This window comes from Fistularia commersonii, chromosome 30 (genome assembly GCF_037954325.1).
Source record: "Fistularia commersonii isolate RoL2024-O1a breed Wild chromosome 30, RoL_Fcom_v1.0, whole genome shotgun sequence".
NCBI classification, from domain to species: domain Eukaryota; kingdom Metazoa; phylum Chordata; class Actinopteri; order Syngnathiformes; family Fistulariidae; genus Fistularia; species Fistularia commersonii.
Window position 1 is genome coordinate 1,343,140 of NC_141313.1, and position 23,080 is coordinate 1,366,219.

A 23,080-nucleotide genomic window follows, 5' to 3' on the forward strand; every position below is an offset into this window, starting at 1 on the left:
TCTTCATGAAAACCTGCAGTCAATGGCCGACTCCAGAGTACTCCGGAGTGCCCTGGAGTACTCCGGAGTATTTCAGAGTACCTTGGAGTACTAAAGAGTACTCGAATTGCCACGACTCCCAGTCTACCTGGAGTCTACCTGCCTTGTAGTCCCGGTTCACTCCAAGCAATAACCCCACCTCCTCGTCATCGGTCCATAAGCAAGATTTGAAAACACCACCGTTGCCACGGAGAACACTTTGAAAGCAGTCACGTGCGCTAATGTTAAATGGCCGTCTTGCGTGGGCGGTCAGACCATGACAGCTGCGAATCGAGTACTCGATTCCTCTCCATTGTCGTAGGTCACACGTTAGTAAACAGGATGTGTCTCGTGTTTTGGTTCACCACTAAATCGCAGCGTCAACCTTCAATCTGGAACGTGCACTACGGTGTTTCTGGAGTTCCCTGGCACCCGGTGTACAGTGAGACATTTTCTAGATGTCACCGTCTTCCTCAGTCAGCGGAAGGCCTTGAAAAAGACGAAATGAAACTGAAAGAACGTCTGGAGAGGCCTTCACTGAACAGGGGAGGGGGATCTTCAGCACACCAACACAGCAAACCACCTGAGCCAACCATCGCCCCAAGAAGTTTCCCTGCAGTTTTAGAAGTGAAGAACCTCTGGAACAAAGAGGAGGAAGGTCTGCAAGGAGACAAACCAAAGGCCAGTTGCATTCTTGTCCAGATCTTCTCATCGCGGCAACCTCATCCCATTCCTGAAGAAGACCCGGGGTTGAGGGCTGAAACGTCTCCAAGCGGAGAAATTCAAGGCGAGAAGATCCTGGATGACCGAGAACCTCCACAGACGTATCGTATTCGGCAAATAGCGACGGAACAGAGATGCGTCATCCAGAGGCAACGTTTGTCTTCTTCAAGACATACATGTGCACTTAGGCTACATGCTAGCCTGAGACGGCGGTCTAGAAGAAGGGGTCGGTTACTTTGAAGCAAAATACTCAAGTTTATTGGAGTTCTTCTTGTACAGCGGCACCTTAAGATACTTCAATTTTTAAGATACGAAGTATGATTCGAGGTGACTGTATCCTTGAATTCCAAAATAATGTCATGCTCTTGCCTTGAGGAACACCTCGCAGCTTCCAGCATCCCTTGGGTCGTTGGTACAGGACGCATGTCTGGTGTGGAGTTCCTATCGCTTGTGTGGCATCATTTTGGATCTTTGTGCTTGTTTTTTGTTTAATAATCATCACGGGCCCTAAGAAAGCAAGTGGCGAAGCCAGAAAGAAGATACTTTCAGTGGAAATGAAGCACCAAACAACAAGGAAGCACAAAAGTGGTGTACATGTGTATTGATATTCTTCTTTTTCAGGGTTTTCCTAGAATAATATACTTATTTTGTGTGTTTTTTCCAGAGGGTTGGAATGAATGGATTTGTTTTCTATTTTTTTTTTTTTTAAATAAACCTACTTCTGGAACCAATTAAATTCCTATCTTTAGGGGCTGCTGTATTTGTAAAAAAAAAAAAAAAAAAAAAAGAAAAAGCCAAACTTAAATTAACCGGCAGCAAACCAAAAGCGCCGTCCTACCTCTGCGTGCAGAAATTAGCACGTTTTATTTCAATGTTACAATATGGCCATCACCTTCAAATTTAAAACAACATTTTAAAAATGAAAGAACCAAAATAAAATACATCTTAATTAAATACTCCACAGGGAGCCGCGGGCTGCCGACCCCCTGGTCCAGAAGAAGGGTCTGCAGCACTGCTGGATGCAGTGGACAATAGTGCCATCTTGGACAACATTGCAGTGCCCAAGATGGCACTGCTCTGGTACTCCAAGGCAGGAAGAACAACAAATACGATATTTAATCCGCTCGGTGGCTCGGAGCCGGTCGTCCCCCTGCTGCGTCTGACTATTCATGTCCTTGATCACCAAGTCCACGGTTTCTTTCTCTCTCTCTGCAGACAAACGCTGACTCACGTCAGCACTCCGGCTGCCCGCAGCAGAAAGTCCGTATACTCTCAGTCAGGGGTTTTCTAAATTAAACCCCTCGACGCGAAAATGAGACTCCGGCCTTTTCCGGAGTATGCAGCTGTGTCACCGAGAAAACTCGCTAAGGTAAACTTTTTTTCTTTGGGACGTCGGACTGGACCGCAACATCAGCATAACAGGGGTGCAAACACGACCTCCGAGTCCATTCGGAGACACGAGATGGAAGAATTTGAGTCACAGGTCGGTGACAATTCCACATTTCTGCAAAATAAGAGCGCAAACATGTCAGCCAGAAGGTACCTGGTGAACGAGCAAGTGAACGGTAACAAGTTCCTCGATGACATGTGAAGGAGAGGGTGAAGACTTGTATGCTTTTACAAGGCGAGGAGTGTCGGAGTGAACGGTTGCATGTTTTTAGATGACATGTGAAGGAGAAGATTAAGACTTGTATGCTTTTACAAGATGAGGAGTTTCGGAGTGAACGGTTGCATGTTCCTAGACGACATGTGAAGGAAAGGGTGAAGACTTGTATGCTTTTACAAAACGAGGAGTTTCGGAGTGAACGGTTGCATGTTCCTAGATGACATGTGAAGGAGAAGATGAAGACTTGTATGCTTTTACAAGATGAGGAGTTTCGGAGTGAATGGTTGCATGTTCCTAGACGACATGTGAAGGAGAGGGTGAAGACTTGTATGCTTTTACAAAACAAGGAGTTTCGGAGTGAACGGTTGCATGTTCCTAGATGACATGTGAAGGAGAGGGTGAAGACTTGTATGCTTTTACAAGACGAGGAGTGTCAGCAAAGGGTCTCACAATGGACCGTCCCCGGGATGCGATCGGTCGGCTCGTCTCACGTCAGAGAATTGCGACTCCTTTGTCAGCAGATAAAAAAACAACAAAGGCTACAGTGAGACGGAAACACTCAGTGTGTCATAAATAATAGCTACAAACCCCCACTCTGTGGCCTCACGGTGATTGATTACACATGAGGTTATGATCACGTGTCCAACACTGCAGCACGTGCAGCGAGACAGGCCTCCTCGAGATCAATACGTGTATCGATACTCATACGACACTATTCATGAGTACATTTCCACAAAGATAGACGCTTTCAGACGGAACAGGGAGGGACCTTCAGATCCACACTCAAAATCAACCGAAGAAGACGACCACACGGAGAAAACGGATGTAGAAGCTGTAGAAGTTATATTTACAAATATATACGTACATACATATATATATATGTGTACGTTCCAAGGGCTCTGTCGTAAAGTGAAACACCGTTTCCGCCGTACAACCGTACCGTGTTTGCTTGCATATCAGCCATTTGTAACCTGCTATCTTACCTTTTTTTCTTTTAATGTTTATATTTGCATGAATAAAGGCCCACACTAACCGCGGATAAGTGCATTATCACTCACAAATCCGCTGCGTATAATATATACGTATAATATGTATAAATATGTATTATATGTGTATATATATATATATGTATATACATATACAGGACCATCTCAGAAAATTAGAATATTGTGATAAAGTTCTTTATCTTCTGTAATGCAATTACAAAAACAAAAATGTCATACATTCTGGATTCATTACATATCAACTGAAATATTGCAAGTATTTTATTATTTTAATATTGCTGATTATGGCTTACAGCTTAAGAACTCAAAAATACTGTCTCAAAATATTAGAATATCATGAAAAAGTCATTTTCTTTTTTTTAATTGCATTACAGAAGAAAAAGAACTTTATCACAATATTCTAATTTTCTGGGACAGTCCTGTATAACCACATGGAATATATAAATAATAGATATATTATATGTATTTCTCTCTCTCTATATATATATATATATGTACACAAATATAGATGTATATATGTATATATATACACATATGGACACACACGCATATATACATATATACATACACATATATATACACATAAGTGCGTATGTATATATAGTGTCTATATATAGTGTGTGTGTGTGTATATATATATATATACATGTATATATGTAACATATACACACATATACAGGGCCGTCCCAGAAAATTAGAATATTGTGATGAAGTTCTTTATCTTCTGTAATGCAATTAAAAAAAGCAAAAATTACTTTTTCATGATATTCTAATATTTTAGACAGGATTTTTGAGTTTTCTTAAGATGTAAGCCATAATCTGCAATATTAAAATAATAAAAGTCTTGCACTATTTCAGTTGATTTGTAATGAATCCAGAATATATGACATTTTTGTTTTTCTAATTGCATTACAGAAGATAAAGAACTTTATCACAATATTCTAATTTTCTGAGACAATCCTGTATATGTATATACATAAACACATAAATATACACATATATATGTATATATACACACACACACACACACATTTATGTATATATGTAAGATATACACATTCACAAATATATATATGACCCCCAATTTCCCCTCGGAGACAAATAAGATTTTTCTGATTTTGATTGAAAGAATAAAACTCAGACGCTTGAAGAGTTTTTATCTTCTTCACCAACAAAGAACCCGGTTTTCCAACTTATTTCGCCCAAAATGTAGAAGTTCATCCGCGCGCCGTGGAAACGCCTCCGAGGAAACATCTGAGCGGCGACCCGGTTTTCAAAAAACGTCGCTTCTTATCCTTCAAGAAGCATCATGTGGTTCAGGAGCTCCACCGCTGAGCTCCTATGGAGCTGCAGAAACACCTGAGGTCCAGCAAACATCTGCAAACAAAACCGCGAGAAGCTCCGACCCGTGGAACCTCACGCCTCGGCTGTTTCCGCTCCTTCCCTCCGCCCATGAAGATCCGCGTTTGGTTTCTCGGCGACCTCGTGGGAGGAACCGTAAAGCCATCATGCAAATCGGCGTCCAGGTAATTAAGGAACAGATGGCTGAGCTTTGGTGTGTGTGTGTTGGAAGTGTGTGTTCACACTGTGCATCTGTGCGTACGGCAAAAACTTTCTATCTCGTCACAAATAAAAAAAAACAAAAGATCTTCGGGTGTTTAATCAAAAAGGAGCTGATTTTATTGCCTCGGAAAGGAAATCCAAACGTCCAAAAAGGGGATTTATTACATTATCAATACAGGAAGATTCTCCTATTGCAGATTATTCCTCTCCTTAAGATAAATCCTCCATGTAAAGTTGGCTTCCGCTTGTTTCACACTAGATTAACAACGTGTGTGTGTGTGTGTGTGTGTGTGTGTGATATCAATCAAAGCGCTCCTTTTTTTATTTCCTCCCCGTCTGTTTTAGGACTTCCCCTTCGCTCACGGCGTCGTCGAGACAGAGGAGATCAATGTTTAGATGTTTGGAGGCTGTTTTTTTTTTTTCTCCCGGTGTTATGAGTTGCCACCTCCGCTACATTTCACGCCGCCTTCGGCTTTTTCCACGAGCAGCCGCGTGGAAAAAGCGACGCGGCTTCCTGTCAGTCAAAACTCAGGGCTACTGTCCCCGTCTGCTCCAAACAAAACGGATTTACCGTATTTTTTTGACTATAAGTCGCGTTTGTTTTCATAGTTTGTCCGGGGGTGCGACTTATACTCTGGAGCGGCTTGTGTGTGAAATAATTGAGCTCTCTTGCGCTGATGTGTGTGTGTGTGTCTGCGTGTGTGTCTTTAATATAACAGTGATCGTCACACACACACGCCAACCAATCAAAATTCAGCGTAGCGGGTCATGGCAGAAGTGTGTTGTGAAAAAAGATGCTACCAGCGACTTCTGTACCGATGAAAATCGATCATTTCAACATTGGCGGTAACTTCTAAAAACAACTGAAAAGGGCTGAACAAAAATGGCACCGAAAAGAAAATCATATTCTGCAGGTTACAAGCCGGAAGGAGTGAAATATGAAGCCGGAAACGGCGATCGAGCAGCGGAAAGAAAGTTTGAAGTTAGTGAGAAACTTGTAAGGGACTGGCGGAAAGCGGAGGTTACTCTTACTGAAGTGAAGGAAGCTAAAAAAGCAAATCGCGGGCTAAAAGCTAGCTGGCCACGGCTAGAGGAAGGACATGGAGAGGCTTGTCAACAGGACAGTTGCGTCTTCACACCAGGTAGTTGCCAAGGAGATGAATAGAAATGACTTTGCGGGAGGAACTTCCTGGTGTTACGGCTTCATGCAACGCCATCGCCTCCCTATCAGAACAAGGACGCCGTCCTGTCGGGATCCAGAAAGGCTGGAATAATTGGAACTGCAAGTGACGATGACTCTGACGTAGCGACGTAGCGGTAGATGAGGAAGCGGCGCGTTTGTCTACCTTCGGAGTTGTTCAGAAGTGACACCGAAGAAGAAGATTTCGTTGGATTTAGTGCTTAGGAGTGACACTGATTGTTTGGTTGTAGCATGTGCTATATGCTATCGTTATTTGAATGACTTTTAGCATAATATGTTACGTTAGCATAGCCTAGCAGGCACGTTCTCAGTTCGTTGTTTATGCGTCATATAGGCTATACTTGTTCAGCCTGTTGTCCTTTATTCTATTCTCATTCTAGATTGCCTTTCAAGATGAAATATCTATTCTTGGAGTTGGATTTTATCAAATAAATTTCCCCCGAAAAATGCGACTTATACTCCAGTGCGACTTATATGTTTTTTCGTTCTTTATTATGCATTTTTGGCTGCTACGACTTATAATCCGCAGCGACGTATTGTCCAAAAATACGGTATATCAAATTTACTCTACAATATTTTTCCAGACGTCGGTCCACGTCCACGTGGAAATCTCAAAAGATCCACATCAACAGATACATTTCACAGATTTGGGGGATTTGCTTTTCGCACGCTTTCACAGCAGTTATTATAGAAATTATCCGAATTTTGGCTTGTGGCGGCGTGGAAGTCAAACGCTGAGGATGACTTGAGCGTTAACCTTCAACATGGCTCCCGCACAATGGCGTCCAACACATTAGAAGTGAAATTATCACAGGATTTTTAAAAAAATTTTAAACCACCTGTACCAAATTTTAGGGGGTTTTGAGGGGTTTTCTCATTTTTATGATTTTTTTTTTTTAATTATTTTTCTGTCCTGTAACTATGTTCACCCTTTGATGTGTTTATGTTTATTTATTCACACATACAAAAAATATCAATAGTATTGATTTTAGCATGGTCTTTCATTCATAAGATGACACAGCGCTAAATTTACATGCTTAAAAAAATAAATAAAACTTAAAAGTTAAAAATATTATATTATATTATATTATATAAAAATATAATATTATTATTTATTATAATATGTATAATAAAATAATATAATATTTTAATTTTCAAAAAGTAAAAAAAAAAAAAAAAACGTTTTTTAATCTAAAAAAATGAAAAAAAAATCAATGAAATTTAAAACATTATATATAAATACAAAAAATAAGGAGGTATCAATGTAGCTGGAGGGGGCATTTCAATTTTAAGGTGAATTTTTTTGTGGTTCCCCCTTGAGGCCGCGACCCCTTTAGCATCTAATGCATCTAATGAAGTGTTTCCCACCACGTTGGTGTGGAGATCATCAGCTTCACCTGATTGGTTCAAAAATGATTCATTCAACTCAAATAACGTGTCTCGGTCCGTCGTCTCCAAACTGGACAGCCTTCACTTCCAGATAACAACACGGACTATTTCGTTCATCTGCGTCAACAGACTGAAGAAAACGTGGAAGCTAGCGACGAAACCGCTTAGCTCGTGGCTAAATCCAAAACATGAATACCACCTGCCGGCAAAATCATCGCAGAAGAAATGCGCCGTCTTGCGCCCAAGACGACAGTTTCCTTCTGTTTCTTTAGAAGCGTTTTGGACTCATTTGTGCTATTTATGTGCCGTCCGGCCCGTGCAGCTCTGGGCGAGGGACTCGGGCGCTGCTAGCATCTAAAAGGACCTTTTCCTATCAGCGAGAAGGCACGTCAATGACTTGAGGTCCGATGATATCAGCGAAGCGATACGTCCGTCCGGGCCGAGCCGATGCTGATGCTGCATTTGTTTCCCGCCGAGCCCGGACAGGGGAGCTGATTTGTCCCCGGCGCCTTTTCCGCGGCGTTTTACAGCTACTTGTACGGCGTATTAATGCACCTAATGTTGCGTGACGCCTCCTGCAGCCGGCGGCGCGGCAGAACCTTTGCCTCTCGCCATTGGTTGATTTCCCCGTCTCCTGACGGTCCCTCACTCGGTTCCCGTTAAGAGCCCGCCAACAGGGCTAACGGATCTAACAGGGCTAACGCGGCCGCTCGCTAACTTCATGTAGCGGCGCCGCCCTCGGTTGAGGTTCGGAAAATCACAAACAGGCGACTCTATTTTTGTTCCTCTTTTAGCTAATTTTCCACAGATCCCAGGTCTTTCTGGGGTGATTGATTACCGTAATTTTCGGACGATAAGCCGCGACTTTTTTCACGTAACAACGATGGGGCTAATATATGGACTTTTTTGGGTGGGGGACGCTAACTAGCTTTACGCCGCTAAAACGTTTATCCTGGTCACATCGGACCGATGAAATGACCGGGAAATTCTGAGTCCGTTCAACTCCGACACCGAAGAAGACGACTTTGACGGTTTTAATGCGCAGGAGGAAGCTAAAGATAGCGATCGGCTAGCCAGTGCGGCTTATATTGAGGCGCGCCCAATAGTCCGGAAATTACGGTACTCTCAACCATTTCTATTTCTATTTCCGTTTCCCTTTTGTAAACAAAAGTGCAATTTATCCTTTTTTCTCCTTATTTTCAATTGGTGCTTTTTGTCTTTGGTGCTGATATTTAGAAAATGTTCATAAACTTGAGGTTTTTGTTGGAAACTTTTTGTTAAATCAACCCAAAAAGGGCATTGTTTGGATTTAAGGTATCGGCTGTCGACTGAGATGGTTGGGATAGTGAGTATATTTGTAGACGGATGCTGGAATTGGAGGTCAAAGAGAAGATTTATGGATGTCGTGAGCCGGGTCGACGACCCCTGAAGGGAAAAGACCGAAGGAAAGAAGAAGTTGTCACAGGGGTGCAGGACATGTATGACCGGGACAAAGCAGGAGACCCCAGCAGGCGTCCACCTGCTTAGAGACCAGGAGGCAGTAGGAAGAAGGTCTTCAACCATCTGACAAGGATACGGCGAGAATATTCCCCGGCAGAAACAGGATAAAATAACAATCCCTTCCTAGATTTGGAAACCGCCCGCCGCGACACCCGAAGCTCGGCTGCATATTTAGCGGTGAAGAACAGCAGGGCTGTGACTTGAGTCCATTTCCACTCACAGATATTAGGCTTTAGAGCAGGAGAACGGAGCTGCAACGTCGGTTTCCACACAGCAAGACGCTCAGAGCGGCATAAAAACGCCATTAGAGGCGAGGCGTCGGCGCTGCAGCCGTGTGTGTCCATACGTTCTCGCCGGAGGTGAGGATTGTATTCAACTCACGGCTGCGTTTCATCTCACAATTATATCACAATAACTTTAAGACGCCGTGTATTGTTCTGATCTCCACAGCGAATCCACCTTCTCCATCCAACCTTATTCTCTGGATTCTCCTCTGTCACGACGTCCATCAGTCTTCTCTATGGTCTTCCTCTAGACCTCCAACTCCAGCATCTGTCTATCAATATATTCACTATCCCAACCATCAGTCTATGTCCAGAACATCTACCATGTGCCATCCCTCTGATGGACTCCTTCCTGATCCTCTCCATCCTGGTCACTCCCAAAGAGAACCTTGACATCTTCATCTCTGTGACGACCATCTCACCACCTTTCCCTTCATTCCAGCTGAAGTTCTTCTATCTCATTGTCCCCCTGACACTTTTCTTCATCTATTCCAGGCTGGTAAAACCTACTTCTTTATCTTTTCTCCACACTCTTCTACTCTCTGGACTGTTGACCCCAAATACTTGAAATCCTCCAGCTTCTTGATCTCCACTCCCTGTAGCCTCACCGTTCCACCCGAGTTCCTCTCATTCACACACATTAACTCTCTCTTGCTGCAACTAACCTTCAATCTTCTCCTTTCCAGAGCATACCTCCACCTCTCTAGATGTTTCTCCGCCTGTTCTCTGCTATCACTACAGATCACAATGTCATCTGCAAACATCATGGTCCATGGGGATTCCTGTCTGACCTCATCTGTCAGCCTGTCCATCATCACTGCAAACAAGAAGGGGCTCAGAACTGATCTCTGATGGAGTCCCACCTCCACCTTGACCTTCTCTGTTACCCCTACAGCACACCTGAGCACTGTCTCACAGAAAGCATACATGTCCTGCACCAGTCTAACATACTTCTCTGCCACTCCAGACTTCCTCAAACGATACTCAAGAGGGTAAATGCTGCTATCTTCTCCACAAGTGACAAGGATGGTCCAGCACAGGAAGAAGAACTCAATTTAAATCTCACATAATCGCTGTAAACTGTTGTTTCCACCGCTTGTGATAGCAAACCTGTATGTTAGCATGAGAAGTGTATTATTTCCCATGCTAAACCTGTAGCGCCTGCTATCGGTGTGTGTTTGTGACCGCACCGATGTGGCGCATCCACCATTGTCATTACTTTTATAAATGCTAGAATTATCATTGTACCATTTTAGCTACTAGCATGTATCTGTTAGCGCTACCAGTATGAAGCGGTGGAGGCAGAAGCCGCCTTGGTGGAGCCTGACAGTGCGCTCGCTCGTCTCCGGAGAGCATCTCAAAGAGATCTGCTCCAGATCCTGATGCCCAGTGGTTGGAAAAAGTCACCTTTCAGGATCCATGAACCTTCTCAGCTTGAAAACCAGGATGATTTGAAACCGAAGAAGCCATTTTGCCACTAATAGGAACAACCTGCTGCTACAAGCTAATATCTAGGTGGATATATACACTCTTTTTTTTTTTTTTTCTTTTAACCCGCAGCAGAAGTGAGGCTTTGGTCCGGTAATTAAAACGTGGTGCCGCTGAAGACCAACGTGATGTGTGAAGATCAGAAGGAGCTCGAAAAGAAGCGCGAGGACATTTTAGAAATACTTTCACAGAGGGCTTTCACACACATCTGGACGATTCGGCGTCTCCAGAGAGGTTTGTTTGAGGAACCCGGAAGGAACCCTGAGGAACATGAGGAACATGGAGACCCCACACACACCAGTGGGAATCCAATCTTCTGACTGCTTCCTGCTGATCCTCAGGATAGAAACGTCAGTTCGACAGACAGAATCCCTGCAAGGACTTTATTTTGGAGGTTAGACACCTTTGAGGAGCAGACGGTGGCTTCAGAAGCCGGCGGGAAGTCTATCCCACTAAGACTCCGATAGAAGGACACACACACACACACACACACACACACACGACCGTGGAAGTTCAAATACGGGGTGTTTGAAGTCAAAACTAATCCCTTCATCCCCGTAAATCCGTCGAAATCTAGAAGATAAACGGGAGGAAAGCGCGTCGGCCGCCGAGGGTTGGTATCTGTGTCGGGCCTCTGATGGCCGCCGTCACTTCCTGCCGGGACCGACGCCAGGCCTCCATTGGCCGCTCGGAGCTGGCGCCCGCCGCCGCCAAATATTTTCTGCACATTTGCCACTCGTCTGTCCGCGATGTTCGTTCGCCGGCCGTCCAGATCGAATCCTTCATCCGCTATTATCCCACCGTCATCATTAGTCATCTTGGCGAAGAGCGAAGCTGACGGAGACGCTCGACGGACGTCCGTCCGATGACGTTCAAATGAAAGACGTCCGTTTTCCCCCCAAGTTGAGGTACAAAAATACAAAAAAAAAAAAAAAGGGACTTCTGGGAGAATTAATCATGGAGACGCTACTTTTTTTTTTGCATGCTTTCAACACTGCGGCTCATTTATGGATTTTTTTGGGGGTCAAACGAGCTTCACGCCGCTAAAACATTTAGCCTGGTGACATCAAACCGAAGGAACGAGCGTGAAATTCTGAGGCCGTTCAATTCCGACGCTGAAGAAGACAAGTTTAACGGTTTTAGTGCGCAGGAGGAAGAAGAAGATAGAAAATGGATGGATTGTGTTATTTATTATTCATCTTTTTCAACAGCCGCTGTTTGGAAGAAAAGTATTTCCAGTACGTATTGGTGGATGTTAGTGGTATGTATTTAATTAAAAGTGTAAATATCTCATGTTAGAACCTGGACACCTGCAGATCATAGACAAGTGCGGCCTACATATGTACACATACATTTATTTACTTATTTTTAGCCGGTGCGGCTCATATTCATGTGCGCTCAATAGTCCAAAAATGACAGTACAGGAAATATGAATTCACTCATTCATTCATTACACAGCTCGTCCTGCACTGCAGCACAGCTGCCATTGGACAACCATTCACCCTTTCATGTGTCTTAGCTAAGCATGCTAACATTCACCCTTTCGTGTGTCTTAGCAAAGCATGCTAACATTCACCCTCTCACTCATGTGTCCTAGCTTAGCATGCTAACATTCACCCTCTCATTCATGTGTCTTAGCTAAGCGTGCTAACATTCACCCTCTCACTCATGTGTCCTAGCTTAGCATGCTGACATTCACCCTCTCATTCATGTGTCTTAGCTAAGCATGCTAACATTCACCCTCTCACTCATGTGACATAGAAGCAAGGTAACGTTCACACTCTCATTCATGTGTCTGAGCTAAGCATGCTAACATTCACCCTCTCATTCATGTGTCTGAGCTAAGCATGCTAACATTCACCCTCTCATTCATGTGTCTTAGCTAAGCATGCTAACATTCACCCTCTCATTCATGTGTCTGAGCTAAGCATGCTAACATTCACCCTCTCATTCATGTGTCTTAGCTAAGCATGCTGACATTCACCCTCTCATTCATGTGTCTTAGCTAAGCATGCTGACATTCACCCTCTCATTCATGTGTCTGAGCTAAGCATGCTAACATTCACCCTCTCATTCATGTGTCTTAGCTAAGCAACATTCACCCTCTCATTCATGTGTCTGAGCTAAGCATGCTGACATTCACCCTCTCATTCATGTGTCTTAGCTAAGCATGCTAACATTCACCCTCTCATTCATGTGTCTTAGCTAAGCAACATTCACCCTCTCATTCATGTGTCTGAGCTAAGCATGCTGACATTCACCCTCTCATTCATGTGTCTGAGCTAAGCATGCTAACATTCACCCTCTCATTCATGTGTCTTAGCTAAGCAACATTCACCCTCTCATTCATGTGTCTGAGCTAAGCATGCTGACATTCACCCTCTCATTCATGTGTCTGAGCTAAGCATGCTAACATTCACCCTCTCATTCATGTGTCTTAGCTAAGCAACATTCACCCTCTCATTCATGTGTCTGAGCTAAGCATGCTGACATTCACCCTCTCATTCATGTGTCTGAGCTAAGCATGCTAACATTCACCCTCTCATTCATGTGTCTGAGCTAAGCATGCTGACATTCACCCTCTCATTCATGTGTCTTAGCTAAGCATGCTGACATTCACCCTCTCATTCATGTGTCTGAGCTAAGCATGCTAACATTCACCCTCTCATTCATGTGTCTTAGCTAAGCAACATTCACCCTCTCATTCATGTGTCTGAGCTAAGCATGCTGACATTCACCCTCTCATTCATGTGTCTTAGCTAAGCATGCTAACATTCACCCTCTCATTCATGTGTCTTAGCTAAGCAACATTCACCCTCTCATTCATGTGTCTGAGCTAAGCATGCTGACATTCACCCTCTCATTCATGTGTCTGAGCTAAGCATGCTAACATTCACCCTCTCATTCATGTGTCTTAGCTAAGCAACATTCACCCTCTCATTCATGTGTCTGAGCTAAGCATGCTGACATTCACCCTCTCATTCATGTGTCTGAGCTAAGCATGCTAACATTCACCCTCTCATTCATGTGTCTTAGCTAAGCAACATTCACCCTCTCATTCATGTGTCTGAGCTAAGCATGCTGACATTCACCCTCTCATTCATGTGTCTGAGCTAAGCATGCTAACATTCACCCTCTCATTCATGTGTCTTAGCTAAGCAACATTCACCCTCTCATTCATGTGTCTGAGCTAAGCATGCTGACATTCACCCTCTCATTCATGTGTCTGAGCTAAGCATGCTAACATTCACCCTCTCATTCATGTGTCTTAGCTAAGCATGCTGACATTCACCCTCTCATTCATGTGTCTGAGCTAAGCAACATTCACCCTCTCATTCATGTGTCTGAGCTAAGCATGCTAACATTCACCCTCTCATTCATGTGTCTTAGCTAAGCACGCTGACATTCACTCACTCATTCACAGCTCAAATGGAGACAGCCAATAACAGACAGCCAATATCTCAGCCAATCACAGTTGGGACAGGCTCCGCCCCTCAAAACTTCAGGATAAGTAATATCAAGAATGAATGAGTGAATGAATGAAGATCAGACACCCAAAATCAATCCAGCTCCTTGACGGAAACACACACTCCGTCATGGTCAATTCGACAAGAATGAAACTACACATGGGAGAGGTTTTATCTTTCGCTGCTGACGTGACCTTTGACCTCGGGTGAGGTCAAAGGTCACGGCAGGACCTCCAACCTGAAGAGCCTCAGACCGGCTGCACCTTCACATCAACCCATCGGCAGTCAACGATTCTTAATCGCAACGCTGTTCGGTCACGATGCATCGCTGCTGGGCGCGCGTGAATGGTCTCACATACACACACACACACACACACACACACACACACACACACACACACACACACACACACACACTCCTCCAGCACAGAGATAATCTGCTCCAGTGGAGGCAGGGTGTCGGTGTGGGGGATAAGTATTACAAGGCATTTCATTTCCACTGCACAGATTTTTCATAGTCCACCCCCCTCACACACACACACACACACACACACACACACACACACACACACACACACAGAGTGTCAGGTTTGATCCTGACAAGCACCATGTGTCCTTGGGCCAGACAATGACGCCCCCTACCTGCTGCCTCGTAACTCCGTCTGCCAAACGTCTCCGCGGGAAAATGGAAATGAGAGGCAAATATATGCCAGCTAACAATGTTACACCACACACACACACACACACACACACACACACACACACACACAGGGCTTATTGGTAGGCGGCAGGCTGCGCCGTGCTGGTGTGTTTCCGCAGCGTTGGAGAGGCCGGTCCGGACGGAGAAGCGGCGAGTTTCCGTCCAAGCGGAGATAAAACCCGACACGGTTCGAACGCTTGGAGAAGAAAACGCCGCCGTCCAGATGTTTCTGCTTCCACGCAGGCTGGAGATCCGGGTCAGATCGAGAATGGAGGTTCTCCGGAGGTGTCACCAGAGGTTTTGCCTGAACGTCCGGGTTCTCAGGGGTTCTATCTCCAGCGGGTCCACCAGGAAGATGGACACCATCGACAAACACGAGATTCTAGAAAAAGCTGGAGCTCCACCTCCAAAACAAACCTCAGAAGAAGAAGAAGACGATGTAGACTAGATGGAGAGCGAAGATCTCGCAGTGTTCATGTTCTCCACGAACCCTCCACGGAAGCAGACCGAGAGCCTGCCTCTTGGGAGGAGGAGCTAAGATGGTTCGAGGAGCTGAAGGTCTCTGGTTCCTCTGCTGTCCCAAACCACCCAGAAGCCTCCTCCTTGCTGAAAAGGTTCTTGGAGCTGTGGGAAGTTCCTCCAAAGAATTATTAAGACGTTCCCTGAAGCTCTGCGATGTTACTGAAGCTGCTGAGATACAACCAAAGATGGAGAAGATGGAAAAGACAGGAGGCAGAGCTGGAGGCGGCAAGCTGGAGACCAAGATGTGGAGGTTCTCAGGAAGGAGTCCATCACATGTTGGATAAAGTCAGACTGAGATGGTTTGGATGTGGAGAAGATCTGGATAGAAGGATGCTGAGGTTGGAGGTCCAGATGAAGACTAGAGATGGAGACCCAGAGGAGGAGACCAGACCACAACCAAAGATCTAAAACACTGAGAGCTTCGGTAGAGGATCACACACACACACACACACACACACACACAAACGTGCTTCGTGAGGGACCATCTTTAGGATCTCAGTGAAGACAATCCTGAGTTCTTCAACATCTCCACCTCCGGAGGAAGGCCTTTTCAGACCTTCTGGCACTAGAAGGTAACTCCTTCCTTGGCCTGCACCTCCTGGCCCGGCTCCTCGGAGAACCTCATTCGCTCGGTCATCGAGGAGACCTTCAGAAGCTTTACAGAAAACATCTCAGCTCCGTGATCGCCACGGAAACCTGGACCTGGATGAGAGGGGGAATTTCTATGTGACGTGTCAATGACAGGGTGAATATTGTATTTTTTTCTATATAGCTATAATGTATCATTTCTATATTTTTCTATATTTTTTTCTATATTTTTTCTAAATGAAAATAAGGTTGCCATTCGTGAATTTTTTTATACGTTATATTTTTATATACTTTTTCTATATGACGTGTGAATGAGAGGGTGAATGTTGTATTTTTTTTAATATTTTTCGATATTTTTTTCCTGTATGAAAATGATGTTGCTATTATTCGTGAATGAGAGGGTGATTTTTTTATATTTTATAATTTTATATATTTTTTCTATATGACGTGTGAATGAGAGGGTGAAAATTATGTCAATTTGTGAATAAGAGGGTGAATGTTGTATTTTTTCTATGTTCTTTTATATTTTTTCTATATTTTTTAATATTTTTTCTATATTTTTTCCTGTATGAAAATGGTGTTGCCAATATTCGTGAATGAGAGGGTGAATTTTTTTATATTTTATAATTTTATATATTTTTTCTATGACATGTGAATGAGAGGGTGAATATTATGTCTATTATTTGTGAATAAGAGGGTGAATGCTGTATTTTTTCTATATTTTTTTATATTTTTTCTATATGAAAATGATATTCTCATTATTTGTGAATGATAGGGTGAATTTTTATATATTACATTTTTGTATATTTTTTCTGTATGACATGTGAATGACAGGGTGAATATCATGTCTATTATTTGAGAATAAGAGGGCGAATGTTGTATTTTTTCTATATCTATAATGTATTTTTTTCTATATTTTTCTATATCTTTTTCTGAAAATGATGTTTTTTATATTTTATATTTTTATATATTTTTCTATATGACATGTGAATGAGGGTGAATGATTGACCCCCAATAAGACATGCTAATGAGAGGGTGAATTGATAAATTTTCTATATGACGTGTGAATGAGAGGGTGAATGTTGTATATTTTCTATAAGAGCTAAGAATGAGAAGGTGAAAATGATGTCACCATTATTTATGAATGAGAGGGTGAATGTTGTATTTTTTTCTATATAAAATGCAAATGAGAGGGTGAAAATGATGTCGATATTAGCGAATGAGAGGGTGAATGTTGTATGTCTCTATGTGACATGTGAATGAGAGGGTGAATTCCTTACTTCTATATATATAACGTGGGAATTAAAGGGTGAAAATTATTCCTATTTTTTGTGAATGAGAGGGTGAATTGCTGACTTTCTATTAGACGTGTGAATGAGAGGGTGAATATTTTGCCGGTTATTTGAGAATGAGAGGATGATTTTATGAATTTCTGACATGCAAATGAGAGGGTGAATTGCTAACTTTCTATTCGATGTGTTAATGAAAGGGTGAAAATGATGTTGCCGTTAAAAGTGAATCAGAGGGTGAATATTGTATTTTTTCTGCATGACGTGTGAATGAGAGGGTGAAAATAATGTTGATATTTGTGAATGAGAGGGTGAATATTGTATTTTTTCTACATAAAATACAAATGAGAGGGTGAATATTGTATTTTTTTCTACATAAAATACAAATGAGAGGGTGAATATTGTATTTTTTCTACATAAAATACAAATGAGAGGGTGAATATTGTATTTTTTTCTACATAAAATACAAATGAGAGGGTGAATATTGTATTTTTTCTACATAAAATACAAATGAGAGGGTGAATATTGTATTTTTTCTACATAAAATGCAAATGAGAGGGTGAATTGCTGACTTTCTATTCGACGTGTGAATAAGAGGGTGAATATTTTGCCTGTTATTTATGAATGAAAGGGTGAATATTGTATTTTTTCTATGTGACGCACGAATGAGAGGGTGAATGAGCTCCTTCTCCACGCAGCCCTGTGATTGGCCGCTGAGGGTGAACCCCTCCAAATCTAAATCTTGTTACATTTTCACGCACACACACTCCACGCGCACACACACACACCTTTACACGCTTTCGCGCCCCCTAGTGGCCACAGCTGGAAGTGCAGGCCGGGACCAGAGGTGTCTCCTCCAGAAGCTCTGCAGAAGGTTCAGCTCCAAACATGGAGATCCGAAGTCACTGCTGAGAACGTGACAAGTGTTTCCCCAAGGAGCCCACGGACCTGTGACCTGGTCCCCGTGCACGAGGGTTTCCTGTGCGTGGGAACAGCAGCGGGAATCAAGCTCTGCGCTGGAAGACGCGCGCGCACACACACACACACACACGCGCGCGCACCCACACCGTCCTCGCGTGAGGACATCCCCACTCTCGTCACGTTAACTTCAAACACGCGCGCTCGCGCCCGCGAGACTTCGCTGACAATCCCGCTTGCGTGGAGCTGGGGGGGGGGGGGGCGCGACACACGGGGAGCGCACGTGCAAACGGCGCGTGGCGTGGGGTGTCAATGCATCAATGCGTGATGGATGTGCGGACACGCGCATCGTGCACGCCGCCCCCCCACAAACTCCCCGACGCACGTCGGATGTGGCGCCGCATCACGCACGGCGATGGCAAAGTTCAGCGTGAACGGGCACGCCGCTCGAGTCATACTCACACGCACGGCTCCCGCCGACGCACGGACACGGCGTGCACGTCCGCAGCGAGGAGACAAGAAGAAGAAGAAAAAGTGCGTCCTGGAGACAAATAGTCCGCAGAGCTCCGGCGTGGATTAATCCTGTCCACGCCGCGCGGGGAATCGCGGCTCCGTGCGTGGACGAGCAGCCGCGCGCACTGTGGAGCTCCATCCACACCTCTCTCTCTCTCTCTCTGGTGACGTCACCGTGGGATGCAGCCTGCGATGCTGCATTCAAGGTCCGCTGGGAAAAAAAAAGGAAAAGAGCGCTCAGGTGGAGGCGTGTCGATGAGAGGCCACGCCACGCCACGCACGCCACGCACGTCACGCCACGCAGGATCGATAGATATCGATCGATATGGGGAAGGGAGGGGCTGACGGTGCGGGAAAACACGGTAACGCATGAATGTGTGCGTGGAAAAAAAAGAAACATTATTGATCGAGTGGTGATTGTTTTCATTCTGCACAACATATCGATACTGATCAATACTTCGATAGATGGTCTCCACGCAGGCGGCTTTCCAGAGAGCTTCAGCGGAGCCGTTTGAGAAGATGTTCAGGAGGTCAAGTATCTCGGAGCTGGAGATGGACCGAAGAAGAAGCTGAGATGGTCACGAGCTGAAGGTCGCCGACAGAAGAACCCGAGCATACAAGTCCAGTTTGCTCCTCAAGGTGCCCTCAGAGAAGATCGATTGTCCGGGAGGAGCTCAGGAGACGCCTTGGAGCTCCCCAAGAAGAGCTGCAAGAGAGAAGTCTAGACAAGAGGCAGAAGATGGATGGATGGATGGATGGACGCTCAGAACATCTCAGCAGGCTTGGTTCACCGGTTCAGTGACCGGTGAGAAGAACGACTGGCCTCCTCAGGCTTTCCTCGATGGAACGGACTCATTCCCCGTGAAGGTGTGAACAAGCAGTCGCATTTTGTATCGCCCCAAAAAGGTGTCTTCAGATGGAAGGTCCAAGTGTTTGCTGCTTATTGGTCCACCTCTGAGGATACGAGAAGGTAGCAGATGTTTTGCTTCGTGCTCCCTTTGGTCAGCTAGATGTTCTTAACCACGGAGGCGGCAACCCGATGGCCTTCATCCGTTCTCCGCTAAACCTGGTGCTTTACAGTGATCGCTGGAGAGATCTTGCTAGCAGACGGTTTGATGTGCTCCTAGCGCGGCTAATTCTTAGCTAGCTTTTATCGTCCGGCACCTGAACCTGCACCTCGGGTGATCTCGGTCTGAGATGATCTCGGACGGGGCAACTGAAGGTCCTCGCTAGGAAGAGAAACCAGACAGTTTTGCACTACCTTTGTCCACCTCGCGTCTACCACTTCCTGTTTCGGACTCAGCAGATGCTTCCAACAAAGGAAGTGCTGAAGCTACTCGAGGCGGCACGTAGCCTCATTTAAAAGAAGAAATAAATACATAATGTATCCTTTATTAATCCCTCGTGGGGAAGTTCCTTCTCTGCAATGGACCCATCATGGATGAACCGCGAACAGTAGCCTGCCGTCCGCTAGCGCTAGGGGAGCGGTTAGCTAGCCGGTTAGCTCAACAACACTTCGACGCACTAGGAGGAGTCAGAAATTGAACCGGGAATGTTCGGTCCCAAAGACGCAAAGGGGTTGGACCTTCTTGCGCTCCTTGTTCTGAACCCTAGTCTACAGTATGGCACTTCACTTGTATGCTCATTTTGTTGCTCAGCGGTTCCGAGGCGACCTCCGTCCACGTGGCGCACAAGCTTCTTTTGCGCATGCGTTCATCTGAAGGGAAATTGGACATAACTCCATTATCGCTCCTCCGAAGCTCACGTCAACACATCAAACGAGCCTCTTGCTCTTTCCCGGCCGCTGCCGGTGATTATCCTGCGCGTCGACATCATGCTGTAATTCCAGCGCTGATAACTTTGCAGCTCGAATTAAAAAACGAACCTCCGTGTCCACCGACGCGGTGCGGTTTCACATCCTGAGTGCGAGCTTCACACACCTCTGAGACTTTGATTCGACTCCGGCGCCAACAAACTCATGTGTGATGGGACTTTCATTTGGCAGCTCGGCCCACATATGTTGCCGCGACAGCAGGATGAAGGGCTGGAACAAATAGTCATAAAAGACTTCACCGCCGGACCAGAATGGAATGGAGCTCCAGAGAAATAAGACATATCAAGCTAAGCTATCTGTCTCTCACACACACACACACACACACACACACACTTCTCTGTGACTTCAATGTTAGTGGCTGATAAATTGGTATGTCTCCAAAAAGTGGATTTTTTTTTTTTAAATTTGATTTTCTTTTTCAATTCCTCAGGAATCCCCAGCCGGGACTCTTGATTTTTTTTTTTTTTTTTTTTTTTTGTGAATTATAATAAAATTTCTTGCTTTTTTGCTGGATTTTTTTATTTTTTTTACTTTGGAGGCGATTTCCCATTTTGATTAAAAGCGATTAAAATGTTCTTTTTTATAATTCTGAGGGATCATTTTCTATCCGAGCGCTTGTCGAATTTTGGAAATTCTTTGCTGATTTGAATTTAATAATTTTTATCAATATTTCCATTTTTTTAATGTTTCTCGATAGAGATAAAAAATCAAAAAAAAATTTGTCCCCTGACTATATTGATTAATTAGTCGTGATTAATTAATCCCATGATTTTTTTTAAATCAGGATTGAGTTTATTTACAGCACTAGGGGGAAAAAAATCCTGCAAAATATGACAAATAAAAAAAAATCATGGGATTAATTAATCAGTTGTAATTAATTAATCCTATTATATATTTTTTTTAAATCAGGATTGAGCTTATTTACAGCAATTGGGAAAAAGAGCCAGCAAAAAATGACAAATAAAAAAAAAAAATGGGATTAATTAATCAGTGGTGATTAATTAATCCCATGATTTTTTTTTTAATCAGGATTGAGTTTATTTACAGCAATAGGGGAAAAAAAAGGTAGCAAAAAATGACGAATATTTTTGGATAACTTTACTTGTCCACAAAAGACAAATATTCAAAATTTATCAAAAAATCCCCCACCCAAAAAAAAAAAAAAAAAAATAGAATTACTAAAAGCCGTTCGTAAAACCGCGCATTTCATGAAAAGGTCACGTCCGCTTGAGCTTTCCTCCACAATGACCTTTAATGAGAAGAACGCCAGATAAAGAAAGACGACGGGGGGGTTTAAGTGCCTCGGCGGGAGCTTCTGACGAATCAGACCTCCGATTGGTTAACGAGAAGACAGATGGACGGACGGCGCGCCGGTAGATAAATAGTCGCGACCTCCGGCGTGATGTATTCGCTCCCCGCTCGGCCGTAATACAGCCGTCCGGCCGCCGCCGGCAAAATCCGCTTTATCAGTTGTAAAGACGAGACGGCCGAGAGGAGCCGGAGAATAGATGGAGCGCCGGGCCGTTTTCTCCAATGTGTGGAAAATCCCATTAACCTGCCTGCTTCTATGGCCCAGATTAAAAACAAATAGCCGCCATTATCCCCCCCCGTGGCCCCGAGCCATTATCAGTTAAATTGATCTTGAAGGGGTTTGGGGAGAGGACGGGCCTTTGCCAATGTCAGGGAGAGAAGAGCGAGTTTAACGGAAATTTAAAGACTCCTTCTCGGACAGCGATTCTTCTCCGAGTCGCGCAGCATCTGGGCGAACCGGCGGACGAGGAGCGTCGGTCCTCCAGCACTTCAACGGCGTCTTCGGCTTGACGGTGTGATGACCGCAGATGTCGTAAGACCCTTCCCAGGTGTTTCTGGCACATAAGAAATGGAAAGACGTCCTGCTGTGAATGTTTGGTTGGATACGTCGCTGCTTACGACTCCCCGGGCTTCACAGCTACACTCGAGGTGAGAAACACTTTTGGGAAAAAAAAAGGGGAAATGTTTTTTTTTTTTGGCATTACACTTGCGTCATTCAGGAAGCAAAGGACTTGGTTACAGAACAAGCCCGGGGAGTTCCTGCTGAGCAGAAGGTTCGAGTATTTTCTTTGGTTTAAAAATACCTCCGGGGGAAATGACCAAGAGGATGATGGTGACGGTGAAGAGGGAACGGGTTGGAGATTACTGTAAAAGGTAGGATAATAATGAGCAGAGCGGTGGAGATGCAGGTGCAAGCGGGAAATGGTTAGTTCTCATTGTAGGCAAGGCTAAAACATACAAGTCTCGCACCCTGGCCGTGCTGCGAAATGCTCCGCTGATGGACATCCAAAGGACGGAACAAATCGCCACGTTCGGCAACCGGGACCTTTATCGGGCGAACCGGTTTAAAAGCCCGGCGACTCCCTCCCAGATGCCCGGGCACATGGTAACCACAGCAAGGTCACCAGAGTCCCTCCGAACACCTCCATGGAGACAAGGCTCT

The 23,080-nt window shown here is 44.4% G+C and overlaps 1 protein-coding gene across 1 annotated transcript in view; it reads right to left on the reverse strand.

Annotated features, from left to right (window-relative positions):
* Positions 1 to 18,839, reverse strand: part of gabbr1b (gamma-aminobutyric acid (GABA) B receptor, 1b) — a 170,534-nt gene extending 151,695 nt beyond the window's left edge. Inside the window, exon 1 of the mRNA XM_086177738.1 lies at positions 18,723 to 18,839. The gene's annotated coding sequence lies outside the window, so the exon portion shown is untranslated. The remainder of the gene's footprint in view (positions 1 to 18,722) is intronic.
* Positions 18,840 to 23,080: the final 4,241 nt, after the last annotated feature.